Raw genomic sequence first — 13,560 nt, forward strand, 5'->3', positions numbered from 1 at the left:
AATAAGCTGCAAGGACAGAATCATGAGTGAGTTTTCAGTGAATTCCTCTAAACTTGTTGGTGAGTGTCTTGACTTCCAGACACTTCAAGGAGGTCTCTGTTTGTTTTTTCCCCCTCAAGTATGACTAACAAGACACTTCATTACTGAATACGTTTCTCAGGAATGCCGTCACAGCCTTTGTCTGCATGTGGTAGAATGGGAAATTGTGAGTAATCCTGAATTGTTCATATATGACCTTTTAATTCCTCAGAGACCGAGCGTCTCTGCAGCAGAGACATTACGACTGTCCCCCAGAGAGCTGCAGTTCCTAACCCTGCCATGTGGGACATCCAGAGTGTGACGTTGTCCTCTTGCCTGCATTTGTTTTGTCAGCCCTAATCCTCATGCACAGATGGTTAATATTAAGAATTTTTGGTTATAATTAACTTGTTGATAGAAGCAAGGTGTTTGTGGTTTTTCTTTGGTGAACCGCCTCACGATGAACCCCTGACGTGGCATTTCCCATGTGACTCTGTTCCCGGCAGCTGTTTTCATCTGTATCTCTTTAAGTATAATCACAATTTAATTCAGCTTTTTACATGGACTCTGGTGAAATCTATGAGCTTTAATTTCCTCTCCCAGTCTCTGAAACCCAAAGGAAGGACTGGTGTTAATGTGCTGAACACTGTGTTTCATGGAGGGTCATTATGTTTACAGTGGAAAAGTGAGTCATGTTTTGTCTGGAGTCCCTGCTAACCTCGCTCTAAGTGATGACAGCTAGGACGTTGGAGCTGCACACTTCTAATAGTCAGCTAATGAATGCCTTATGAAGTGCTTTCAAGGTGAATTTGGTGGAGTGACGGCAGAGGCTGTGGGAGTGCAGGGTGATACTTCCCAGAAGGCCTTGTGACAGGAAACAATCAGGAGGTAAGAAAAAGTCCCAGTGTCTAGTATCAGTTACAAAAACACAGCAGTATTTACACTAAACGACTGCACTCATTGATTTCAGTGTAAGCCCAATAGTTCCTAAGTTTGACCCCAGGATAACAGGATGAAGAGGCAGCCTCCAGGGCTGAGAAATGAAGCCAACATTGAAGTACCTGCAGCTCCAACCTCCAACTTGAGGCTGGCTATAAGAGTCCATGTTAAAATGCCCAAATTTACAGCAGAAACAGCAGTGTTTACAGCCTGGTTCATAAAATGGTTCTGGTCTCTTTAGCAAAATGAACCGGTTATGACAACTGTACAAGGGGTGAATTTGTATATTACTCACTCTTTAACATTTAATTAAGGCTTAAAGTTATGCATAATTAAGTGTGTGGCCACTTCAGCTCAGCTAATTCCAGTCACTGATCTTCACCTTTTGGCCATTTTTGAATGCAAATATTGGACAAATAATACTAACAGACTGGAGCAGAGGGACACACACCGGTATTTTGGATTAATGAGCGAGCCTGTTGGTATTAACCAGCAGACAGCTGCAGGAACTGGTGAGCTCTGGAGGAATAAACATCTGGAGACACATCAGATTCTGCTCTGATCTGCAGCCGTTTACTGATGGAGGAAAGCTCAGAGATTACTTTAACTCTTGGAATTAAAGAGTGGATTTATCTTCACTTCTCATCCTCTGATGCAGTGAGCCACAGAATCACCACGTCCATGGTAATCCACTGTAATGACCACTGAACAGGCTACGGCCGGTACCACCCACTTCAGAGACCTATGGGTGAAGTCACAGTGGCTCTGTCTCTGTCCTATTACACAACACTACACTAACTACAACCATGAAAGGCTCTTCAGCTTCTACCCATAGGAGAACCCTTTCAGATGGTTCTACCTAGAGGCCAACATAAAGGGTTCTACCTAGAAACATCTGTTAAGGTTTCACCCAGAAACCCCCTACAGAGGTTCCATGGTGTGATGGTTCCCCCCCAGAACTCTTTCTAGGGGTTTATTTAAAAATCCTGGAACAATGATGAGATAGGAAGGGGAGACAATCTGAGGATAAGCCAACAGTAGAGGCAGCGTAGGTCTCAGGGAAACAGGTCAAAAGTGAGCGTACGACCAGTGGAATCAGCAACATGACAGACAGGACACAGGCACATCTGGCTGTCCTCAGCAGCTGAAGTCATCTGATCTGAAAGGAAACACAGTTAGCATCATGTCAGGGTCCACTTACTACACCAGATCAATCGAAACCATCTACAAACAATAAAGTAATGCAGGGCACATAATGATGGTGACAGCTGAAAAGCTGAATAAGTCTGTCCTCCAGCTCCTCGACTAAGAGCCTCCACTGACACACTCAGAACACAAGAAACACAGGCTAGCATTAAAACAGTCCTTTCACCATGACAGTTCTTAGCTAGACTAAGCTGACAGAACTCAAATATTAGATTTAGCTTACCTGGATTCTCTGAAGGTTTTTCATCTTCTGTCACTTCAATCCAGCTTCTATTATCAACTCCTACACAGATGAAGGCTGCAGGTGATCACACAACAGGTGTGTGAACAGCTGTGAACAAACTCCTAATCAAGGGCAGGTACTCCAACTGAAGAGATGTGATGTGATGACCTAAATCTTGACTCTCTTCCATGACGGCCCACATTTCCCATCATGCCTTACTGCTGGACTAAATGGTTAAAGCTGCTCTAAGTGTTATTTTCTTATTAAAATATTAAATAGCTCTGTGCTCCAACAGAAATCACTGTTATAGAGTGTTTGGTCAGTAACCCATGGAAAGGGAAATTGTCTGGTATCCCTGCCCACTTCATCCAATCAGGACAGAGAACTCCTTAAAGAGGCAGTCCTGTCTGTTCAGTGAACACGCAGAGAGCAGGATCCTCCTGTTCTGGTACATACACCGGCTATTGCGATCCAGCACTCCTGGTGACGGCTTCGACTACCAAACAGGCCAAGTGATGAAAAACTTGAAGAAGATAAAGAGGCAAAGGGAGCTGCCTTGAAAAAAGAAAGGAGTTGTGCAAATGTGGTGATGTAGAGAGGAGGGAGGGGACTGCTAACTGTTCTGAACATGGTGGTTTATGTTGGTAATTGTCATTTATGTGCTGGTTTATAATTTTAACCATTCAAGCTCGAGGGTCTTTTAATACCAAGGCTTTAAAAAAAACCTTGAAAGAACTGAAGGTTCTACAGAGGAAAATGGTTCTGGGTAGACGCTCAGCCCTTCAAGAAGAACCTAGTTGGAGCCCTTATTTCTAGGAGTGCTCGGATATTGTTTAAAATGCATGGACCACGCCTCATGTCTGGACTTGAAAGCCGCCACTTGTCTGGAATTCCACTGGTGTTTGATTATAAAGGTTAATGCAGACTCTCTCGCACTCTCAGGATCCCTCACTGCCTAACATTTATGAGGGTGAAATTACTGGACACTTTTGAGGAGAGGTCCAGCCCTGTTTCTGGTGACAAAACTGAGATATTTTTAAGGAGCCACGTATTTTAAGCCGCAACATTATCTTTCCCAAGTCCAGCCAAGTTGGACCAAGTTTTGTGTCTGAACCTCATGAGCCTAAAGAAGTGTAAAGCAGTGCCAAAAAGAAATGAAATGTTTGAATTTATCTGTGCTTTGCAGAAATGTACGTTGCCAACATTTAATTTGGCGATTGGACTGATTGGAGATTGGGGTGTTGGCCTTATTAATGTTGATTTTTTTTTGCATTTTATTGCATCAAGAATGATCACGATTCAACAGAAATTAACAAATTAAATCAACATTGTGTAAAAAATGTCAGTTTGTGTGATTTAACACCACTGTGGTCAATACAAATCCAAGCTCTGTAACAGTCTGTCAATTGTAATGTAAGTTACATAGAGCAGAAACAAGTGACAGGGACACCATTCACCCTGTTACAAGGTACGCTGTTATTTTAAGGTTAAAAAAAAGTGACATACTGTTGCTTTAATTAATCAGCTGAAGCCTGAATTTCATCCGATGATGAAACTAGATTGGAAATAAGCGTTTAATGAATTCATAATGAGCACATTAAGCTTCTCATATAAATCAAATACCTGTCCAATTAGTTTGTCTGGTGCCAGCACTGATCTCACATCCTGTCTGAGAGATTTCTAAGACTGATACATTTATATTTTATCTCTCATACTCTTAGATATAAAGTACAAAAGCATGCTTCTTACAGAACACCTGACAAGACTGACTGTTCCCTCAAAAGCCCCCTTCAGTTGTCTCATTGCTGTTTGCTTGTTTAATTATCGTATAAAGCACACTGACCTGCTATTGTATGAAATGTTAAATCACACTGTGTAACAGTATCACTTATTACACTTTTACTTTACACTTTATTGAAACTGTATACGATCAAACTTGAAAATGAAATATTTAAAAGTCTCCATCAAAATGAGATTTACTACTGTATATCATCAATATTAATTAATGCAAGTGTCTAAGTTCACTCGGACATTTGGGATCTACCCATATGAAAATGTAATATATGAAATAAATGCCCCTATATCAGACTTCCATAAATGTGACCTATATGCCAATATACGATTATTACATGCATGCATATTCTGTGTATATGGAGATATATGCACGAAAAATGTCTTTATGTTACATTTTTATATATGCTGCAGCCATACATTCCATACAGGTTTATAACATGCATATAAAATACCCATTGAAAAATCTGTGCATGTGCATATATTAAAACAATACACCATATTAAAGCGTGTTGAGGGGTAGGTGGGTGGAGTTTCCCAAATGTTACATGTTATGCAGTAATTAGTGTTGTATATGAAACTCAAATCTGCTAAAATCTATATTTTTTCATATATATGTACATGATATTCTATGCATAGAGAGTAGAGTTTGAATATTACTCGTTTGTAGAACTACATACATGTTAAATGTGTAAATACATGTACTTTATCTGTCAGAGTATGTAATTTACATATATATTTGTATGGGTTAGACATATGTCAATATATGAAACTGTTCCAATTTCTAATCGTTTTCATATTTGGTTTACTCATATATGTACATATATAAATATTTTTGTTTTATATGTGCATATATTTCATGGGAATTCCATATACTTACTTCTTACTTATTTCTGTATGGGTACACTAGAATGTAAGACAGAGATCTGTGAGTTTGAACAGTGCTTGGTGGAAAAACATGACTCTGATGGACCCAGCAGGGTTATGGACCAGTAAAGGTTGACAAAAGCTGCTTTATGGGTCTCACCCAGCCTTCAGGTCTGTGATAAATGGTGCTTATTGGATTTCAGGGGGGACAAAAGGAAAGCAAAAGTGCTTTGTCTGTGAACAAATAGCTTTTATTGTTGAGTCAACCATCACTGACTTCCACTGAAACAGCGTTCCAACCACGATGGGCTACAAGTCTTAAAGGCAGACTAATGAAGCTCCTGTAGCTCAGACTGCCCTCAAGTCATTTCTCTGCTCTGACATCTGATAGAACATATTGATTGGCTCTGTTCAGAAGGAAGGTTCATCACAGAAGAAGAAACACTGGCCGGCTGATAATCTGACATTTAGGGCCGTATACACTGTAAATCATCCGACCCCGTCTCGTACGATCTTTTTAGTGTCGCTGGCTCTGTGAAGCCCCACCCGGCCAAACAACAGGGTGCGCTCGTTAACATGCCCTGTGATATCGCTCTAATAACAGGTCAGCACTCGGGTCATGTCAGCAGCGCTCACCTGGGATTCCTGTCATCAGTACAGGCTGTGAATGCACCACACCCCTGCTGGGAGAGAGATGACACCTGAACACACCACCCCAACACCAAGCAGGGTGCCGCCCACCCGCCTGGACTAATGCTCACCTTTGTATCTGTCCTGCTGAGGAACAGCAAGGCTGGAACTCTGCAGGGACCATTCAGAGACACGCTGTCCTCTATGGGAGATTATTAAAGCCAAGTGAAGAAACAAAAACTCAGAATGCAGGCAGAGTTTTTTGGTTGAGTCTGAGAAAAAGTTAAGACAAATAATTGAAACTCAAGGCCTCTTATAAGCTTTTTCCAAGACTTTCAACTGCTTTCCTCTGTCACAATTCCCTGTTTCAGTTACTTTATTTTGCCCATGATTATAACCAATAAATGTGTTGAGCTTTAATTGGGAAATTTAAAAAAACTCCTATTATCATTGCTGTATACAGATACTTTTCTAAGCGGATATTTTCCCCGTCCTTTAAAAAAAAAAACCAAACCTGTCCACACAACCTTCATTTTCCAAAATATCTCTGTACACACTAGAACCCAGGAGGCTGTCAGTCGGGAGAAAAGTTGTAAAATCTCTTGTCCTGATGAATCCGCTTTAATGTACGTTAATTAGAGGGGACTAGGTGTTGGAACTAAGTGTGGCTCACTTTGATTTGAGAGGCAGTTAACTGTGCCTGCCTGCTGTGGTCACTGACAGCCCGGGGTCACGACTGCTGAAACGCTGAAGCTTCAGAGTACTGGGACATAAAAACAAACTCAGCAAGTCCAGTGTTTGTGCAAAATAATCTTAAAAGCTTGAATTATTTTAAAGACTTTTAATATGAACATTTCCCGCTCGCTCTTCATCTCCACTAACAGATGCTCACCTGAGAGTTCCTCATCAACCATCCGCAGGGAGACACTGCAGGTGAATAGTGTAAAATATTTAGCTGATACATATCACCGTGAAACCTGCCCAGTCTATTACATACATTAATTTTATATCTTAATATGCAAATAAGTCTATCTAATGTGTATTTTGGATGTTTTCTTTCCAAAAGGCTGAAAGAAGATCTCAAAGAAAATTTCAAAGTTTACCAGCGCATGAAAACATCCCAGAGTTCTGCCCACTAGAGACTTTGGTCCACAAGCTGAAATATGTATAATAAAATGTTAGTTTGTTGTCACTTAGCATTAGTATTAGCATTATGTCTCCATACAGATAGTTCAGGCTCCAATGGTTCATGTCTCTGAGGTACGTATAGACTGTCTCCACCTCAATTCAATGAAGATGGATAGAGTTAGTAGCAGTTTCTGGTGCTAAGTTAGACCTGGGAAAACTCAACAGCAATATGTCTTTCACAAACCCATGTCTTTGTTAGACTGCCCAATGTGGAGACCTCTCTGTGGAGTGTTGGCAGAAAGTTTCCTGAAAGCATCTTTTATAATAAATATATCAAAAAGCTGCACTCAGTATATGTTTAAATATATTATATTTTCTCTGTATTTTCTGTACTTTTGGCTGGAAAACTTTTTATGAGTATTAGCAGAAAAGGCCCCATACGCATTTTTGTTTTTAATCTGTTGACGTTCAACCCCTCAGGCCTTGAGGAACATTCAAATTATTTTGGAATACCTTCCAAAATGTAAAAAAAATCCCAACAACATCATTCTGATTTCTAATAGAAATAGTTCTTACTGAAATGACCTTTCACTAAAAGAATTCTAATGCTGCATTCATGTGATCCACTTCCCGAGTTCAGAATCTGTTCTTCTGACTTCACAGTGTGTTCGTGTGCATTAAGTCAGAATGTGGGAGCAACATGGACGATGTTTTGCATTTTATCGCTCGGAGCATTTAAACTTCACATTGCCAGCTGTTTCTGGCATTTGAGTGACATGGATGAGCAACGGAAGCTAAACATCTAAGCTATGAAATATATTTCACAAATATGGATGTTACCATCAACCCAGTGGTTACTTTGGTCCACCATGTGTCAGAGTCACATGACGGCAGAGTGAATACTGTTGGATCCACCATTTAAGAAGGCTGGCACCTCATGGATTTACCATAGATTATGACTTTAAGTGTTTTCTGTAATGGACTCCTCTTATTAGATATGTAGATAAAGGTGTTTTTGAACTTCATTTTTTTTCTGATGCTTAATTTTTCCTTATATCTATCAGAAATCACACAGAATTCATGTATTTTTAAAATTGTGGAAGACATTCAACCAAAATATCTGTGATATTTGAATCTTTACATGTGGTATGAAACAGTGTTACTCTGCACTGCTTCATTTATGTATTTGTTTCTAAACCTTTCACAATTTTTAGTCATTCAAGGCTTTTTGATCGTTTGTTCCCAGCTTACTGTAGCATATCAGTGCCGTTATGGTCGTTGATCTTGAAGAAGGCCTGAGGGCTGAGACGTCATCAGATGAAGAAGAAATGTGCACATGGAGCCAGACTGTGATACTTTCAAGTCCACATCCAGTGATCGGCGCCTCACTACAGCCCCCGGTGTGCATTCCTTTTCTACTCTATATGGCAAAATAGTATCAATTATACTTTAGATATCAGAGATCTTCTTGCACCTGTTCTAAAGGTCTAATTATAATTGACTTTCATGCAAAAAATAAATCAATAACTTGGAATATAAGGTTAGTGCATTTAAAATACAATTTAAGGTGCAATATGTAAGAATTTCAGTTGAAAACATTAAAAAATAAACTAAAATGATCACTGAATGTGAAGGAATAAGAAATTGACGTTATTTCAAAAACATCTGCAGCATGTGTCCTGTCCTTTGTCATTATACCACTATGGTTTCTTAAAAAAAAAATGTTGTATAGTAACAGCTGGTTTCAGGATATAAGCTATTTAGGACATACTGTGCATCTTACAACCAAAACTGTCTGCAGTATAAAAAAATGCTTAGTTGCAAAACATGTTTGGGTGAACCAACTCTTTAATGACAACAATATTGCTTGATGGAGCTGTAATTAAAATGCCTGTGACCCATTAGTTAAATCGTGGTAAGCATCACTAAACACCACTAGATACATTTGGCATGACATCTGAACCGACACAATCTGAGTGTGTGTGAGCGAGCGCAGAAACTTTTTCGGAGACATTTCCACTGACAGCTCGGGCTTTGCCAAATTCTAAAAAAGAGCTGAGAGCCGGCTCGTGTTTGTGTGTGCACGTCACACTGGAGCTCCTCTCTCAGTAAACGGACACACATGCCTGGTGCTTCCCATCCATCAGCACAACGGCTCAACAGCTGGATGTGATTGTGCGTTTCTCTGCTCCGTCCCTGAGTCCTCTGGAGACGAGGACGCGCACACAGTGTTTCGCACACGGTCTCGTCTTGCTGTCTCTCTTTTCTCAACTCGCTCTCTCACAAACCAAACCTCTGGAGGAAGCCCATTTTCGAGGCACCAGTAGGAGCTCAATCATCCAAATACCTCCCATGTGTTTTAAAGTATGCCTGACATTTCTCTCCCTGCTCTCTTATCCATAGAATGATTTCATTTCATTGATGGATTTTCATATTAGCTCCCTCCCCTCCTGCCCCCCGATACTACTTAGCTGTTCGGCCGTGCTTGTTTGCACATTAAGCCCACTTAGCATCGTGACCCCCTGACACACAGTAAGTGTGCCCTGGCGCTCGGCGGACGCTTTGCTGTCGAGCACAATGTGAGATCCGGCGCTATTGGAGACATCTTCTTGGCAGCAGACGGAGCAAACATTACACACAGACTGATGGCTGTAAGACGAGAGAGAGGAGAGAGATTCAGAGATTCATCATCCTGCTGGCCAGGAACACATCCAAGCACTGCTGTCTAGCTCAGCTGGCCCACCACAAGTCAATAAATCATCGTAATTCCTGACAGTTAATGAGTCTTCTTTACAAAACTGCATTTCTGTTCGGATGTTAGCTAGCATGCAGAGCATGAGTTGGCCTAATACAGCAAGCGAGTCACAAAGAGTAAGCACCACACTGTCAGCGATGAGGGAGGTTAATATTTACTCCACAGAGTCCAGGAAAGAAATTCCCCTGCCAATCCCCCCTTTATGAATCATAAAGAAGTCATTGAAACACATTGCTAACGTGTTATCATGGAAATCGGGTCACTTCAGACTCCGTGGTCTGCTGTTGAGGTGCACAGTGATCCTGTCTCTAGAGCACAGCCTCCTCCGCCTGTCATCAGGCAGTTATTTATGCTGATGTACACTGATGATAAACAGACGTGGCCGGTGAGTATGTGTTCTTGCTCATAAAGGATGACTTTTGCGTCTCTTTCTGTGTAGTCTTTGAAACGTGTCTGGAGATGTTGTATCAGTGTTGATTCATTGTGAACAGCCACATACAGTCTACATCAAGTCCAGGCTGATCAAGCGTAGCTGTGCAACTGTGGGAAGTATTTTTTACTTTTACTTTTTTAAAATATATTTATTAATTTCGTCGTTCTATGAGTTATGTCTTAAATTATTTCATCAGAAGCCAAAATAACTCTTTTCTCTGGAGTCTTTGCTGTTTCCATGGCAACTACTCAGAGGTAAAAAAGAAAAAATAGTCCAGCACGTCCCAATCTGTAACATGGCAATGGCAATTTGTACCAAGTTTTATGGGAAGCTAAGCTAACACCTGTGGAGGGTGGCTTCGTATTGACTGTGCAGACATAAGGGAGATATTTATCTCCTCTTTAACTCTCCACCACTAAACTGAATGCAGTGTATTTCCCAAAATGTTGAAATTCGTGTTTTGTGCTTGCAGCATCAAATTCTATTAGTCACTATATTTTACAATATAAATGGGAAAAGACAAGAATTAAATTTGATTCTTGCTAAAAAAAAAAAAAAAAAGTATAATAATCAGAGCTGCAGCTTTTAAATTAATCAGCAATTATCTTATCTGATAATGGATTAATCCCTCTTACTGAGGCCTACTGGGCTTTGGAAAACACTGATTGATATTTTATAGACCAAACAACTAATCAATTAATCAAGAAAGTAATCAACAGAGTAATCAACAGTGAAAAAAAATGTATAGTTGTAGCCCTGATGAGAATAATGAACTGAATGTTGTTGCCTCAGAAAAGATTGCATTGAACGACAAAGTCATTAAAGTGAAATTAGAGGGTAAAATCAGGGTTTATGCTGTGACACATTTGTGAAAAAATAACTGCTGACAAGACTGGCAGGAATTTTTGTGTGGGTTCCAGGAGCTACTGTGAGTGTGGGAAACAAACTGTCCCAACCATGAACTAAACAAAGAAACATGACTCTGCTGTGAACTGTGGGACGTGTTTCAGAAAGTGGATCCCAGCCGACTGGCAGCCAGAGAGGCAACCGCTGGGAGCATCAGTTCAGTGGCTGGCACAGTATGTTAAACTAGACAGAGGGGATTTGGGGCTGAAAAGGAATCTAAAAGTATAGACACCATACAGAATAGTTACAACGTTTTCTGATGGTTTATAGATTTGCTCCCATTCAGACAATTCAGAGAGACATGATGCCAAAATGTCAAATGATCCAATTATGGAACCGTCTGATCAACATGGCAGAGGACAGAAAAGATAATGAGGTGTTTATGCGGAGTTAACCACATAGATTGAATTGATCGTTGACGAGGTGGACGTGCTGAATATCTACAGGAATCATTTGTGTTGTAACATTGACTTAAATCTTCCTGAAATTCGAAGAACAATTGTTTGAAAACATCCAGTCAAAGCCAGTTTGTGTTTTTTTGTGCTGAATCATATTACATCTGGTTTATGTAGTTGCACAGTTGAGAGCTGGTATTCTTCCTCTCTGAGGCTGGTTGATTCACAATATTCAGGAGGGGAACCCATGTTTAAACAGTTTGATTCAAGCGAAGTGGAAAGTGAGTCCTGTTTTCTTCTCACTTCTTCTGGAAAAGAAGATAAATTGTATATTTAGTATTTATTTAACATTTTTCCAGAAATACGTATTCAAAATTTCCGTCAGTGATTTATCGGTTTTGATGTCCTCATGGATGGTCCACAGATTTTTATCTATTTCTGGCTCCTGGTCCTGGTTTGTATGAATTTATAACATTTAGTGAATTATATTCTGAACATTTGCATTTATGATTTTGACATATCTGTATGTGTGGAGTTTCCTACCTGAAGCAGGTGTTGCTGAGTTGTTGGAGCGTGTTTCTCCTCTCCCTCTTCCTTTCTGTCTCCATGTGTCTGTCTGGCTTCGCTCCCTGTGATCCCCTCTCCATATGCTCGTCCAGCCTCCTCTGTTGCATTGCTCACAAGGCGTCCATGTGTTTCTGTTTCAGAGACGCATTCGCTCAGCTCCCAACGCTCAGAGGCCTGCCGTCCCATCTGCCTCCCCCTGAGCAGCCCATATTTTTTATGATGCGCTACCTGTATCAGTTTTTGGTTTGCAGTTATGTAAGCGTGTGTCTTCTGTAATCTTTAATGTTTCACCTGGGAGTAGGAGAGGAGCCTCGAATCATCGTTACTGTTGTACTTTTGTGGTCCATTAGTGAATGTGAGTCCAATATTGACTCTTCTTTTAGCTTTGATTTCTGCAGCTCCTGAGAAGAATATCTGGTGGGGAGCCTTATCACTTAAAACAGCTGCCTGTCATGGATTGAAACTAGGTTGAGAGCAGGTAGACTGAACCAAAAGAATACTGGAGTTGGCTCAGTTGAAGGAACTGCCATCCTCTCATCAATGGGAAAAAAAAAACATATTGCTCGACCCTACAAGCAGTTTTTCACGACCCATATCTACATTTATTGTGGCGGTGACCTCTGTTGGACACAGTAATTATTACAGAAGCAAAGGAGGAGGTCAGGTGACTCAGGCGAGTATAAAGAGTCTGCATTGGGGGGATGTCGGGGTCCGACTCTGAAATCTTTTGAGGTGAGTTGTTACAGTTCCTGTCTCATCTGGATTTTCAAAAATCAGCTAAATATTCAGCCACGTCTTTGAGAGTAAAATCCTGCTGGCAGTTCCTCTAAGTCTGACTCGTTTCCACTGTCGTCTTCCTGCAACAACTCACATCTCGAAAAAGATATCAGAGTGAGACTTCTCCTTGAATTAGACTTGTGTTTCTGGTTACAAAATAGATGTTATGATTTATCAAAAAGCTCTCTCTCTGTGGGAATACTTTCTGTAATGAACAATCTAAATCAAATCGAATCAAATTGCAGCCGTGTTGCTGCTGCCAGCTGAGGCGATCAACTGGACGGATTCCAAAACTTTGGTAATTATGAATCATTTACACAACAGAGCATGTAGATATTGGACCCAGGTGTAAATACTGGAATTCCCCCATAACTTGTGCCACGCACCTTAGATAGATGATTAACCGACTTATTTAAACCCAAACAAGATGTTTTCCACGGACTGTGAGTCATGCTGACACAGAGGGACGCAGCAGCACTCCTCCTCCTCAGTTAAATATCAGTTTATTTTTTCATATGCAGTCAAACAGAGTTGCTGATGGGACAGATGATTGTGAAACGGTGGGGCAGAGGGTCCAGCAGCCAACTGTCCCTCAGTGAAGACGAGTGCCACTGTTTAATATGTACCAGGCCATGGCCTACCTGGCTATTAAACTAATTCAGAGTCTAAATACCACCTCTTTTCACTGTGCGCCACACTGTGCACCAAGATTATCAGCTGTTTAACTAGCAAAATGGACTTGGACATGCCCTAAACGCACTAGTACGCTGTGCTGTAGACCATGCGCTATAGAACGTTTAAATCGGGCCCAAAGTGTCTTCAAAGTCATCATATAAGAGACTCGAGCAATATATAGTCTGTATTTTCCCATCTTCGGCTGACTGCTTTGCTTCCACTGAGCCAGGCAAACTGAGCCCAGCATGAA

The sequence above is a fragment of the Pagrus major genome, chromosome 24 (assembly GCF_040436345.1).
Source record: "Pagrus major chromosome 24, Pma_NU_1.0".
In the NCBI taxonomy this organism is placed as follows: Eukaryota; Metazoa; Chordata; class Actinopteri; order Spariformes; family Sparidae; genus Pagrus; species Pagrus major.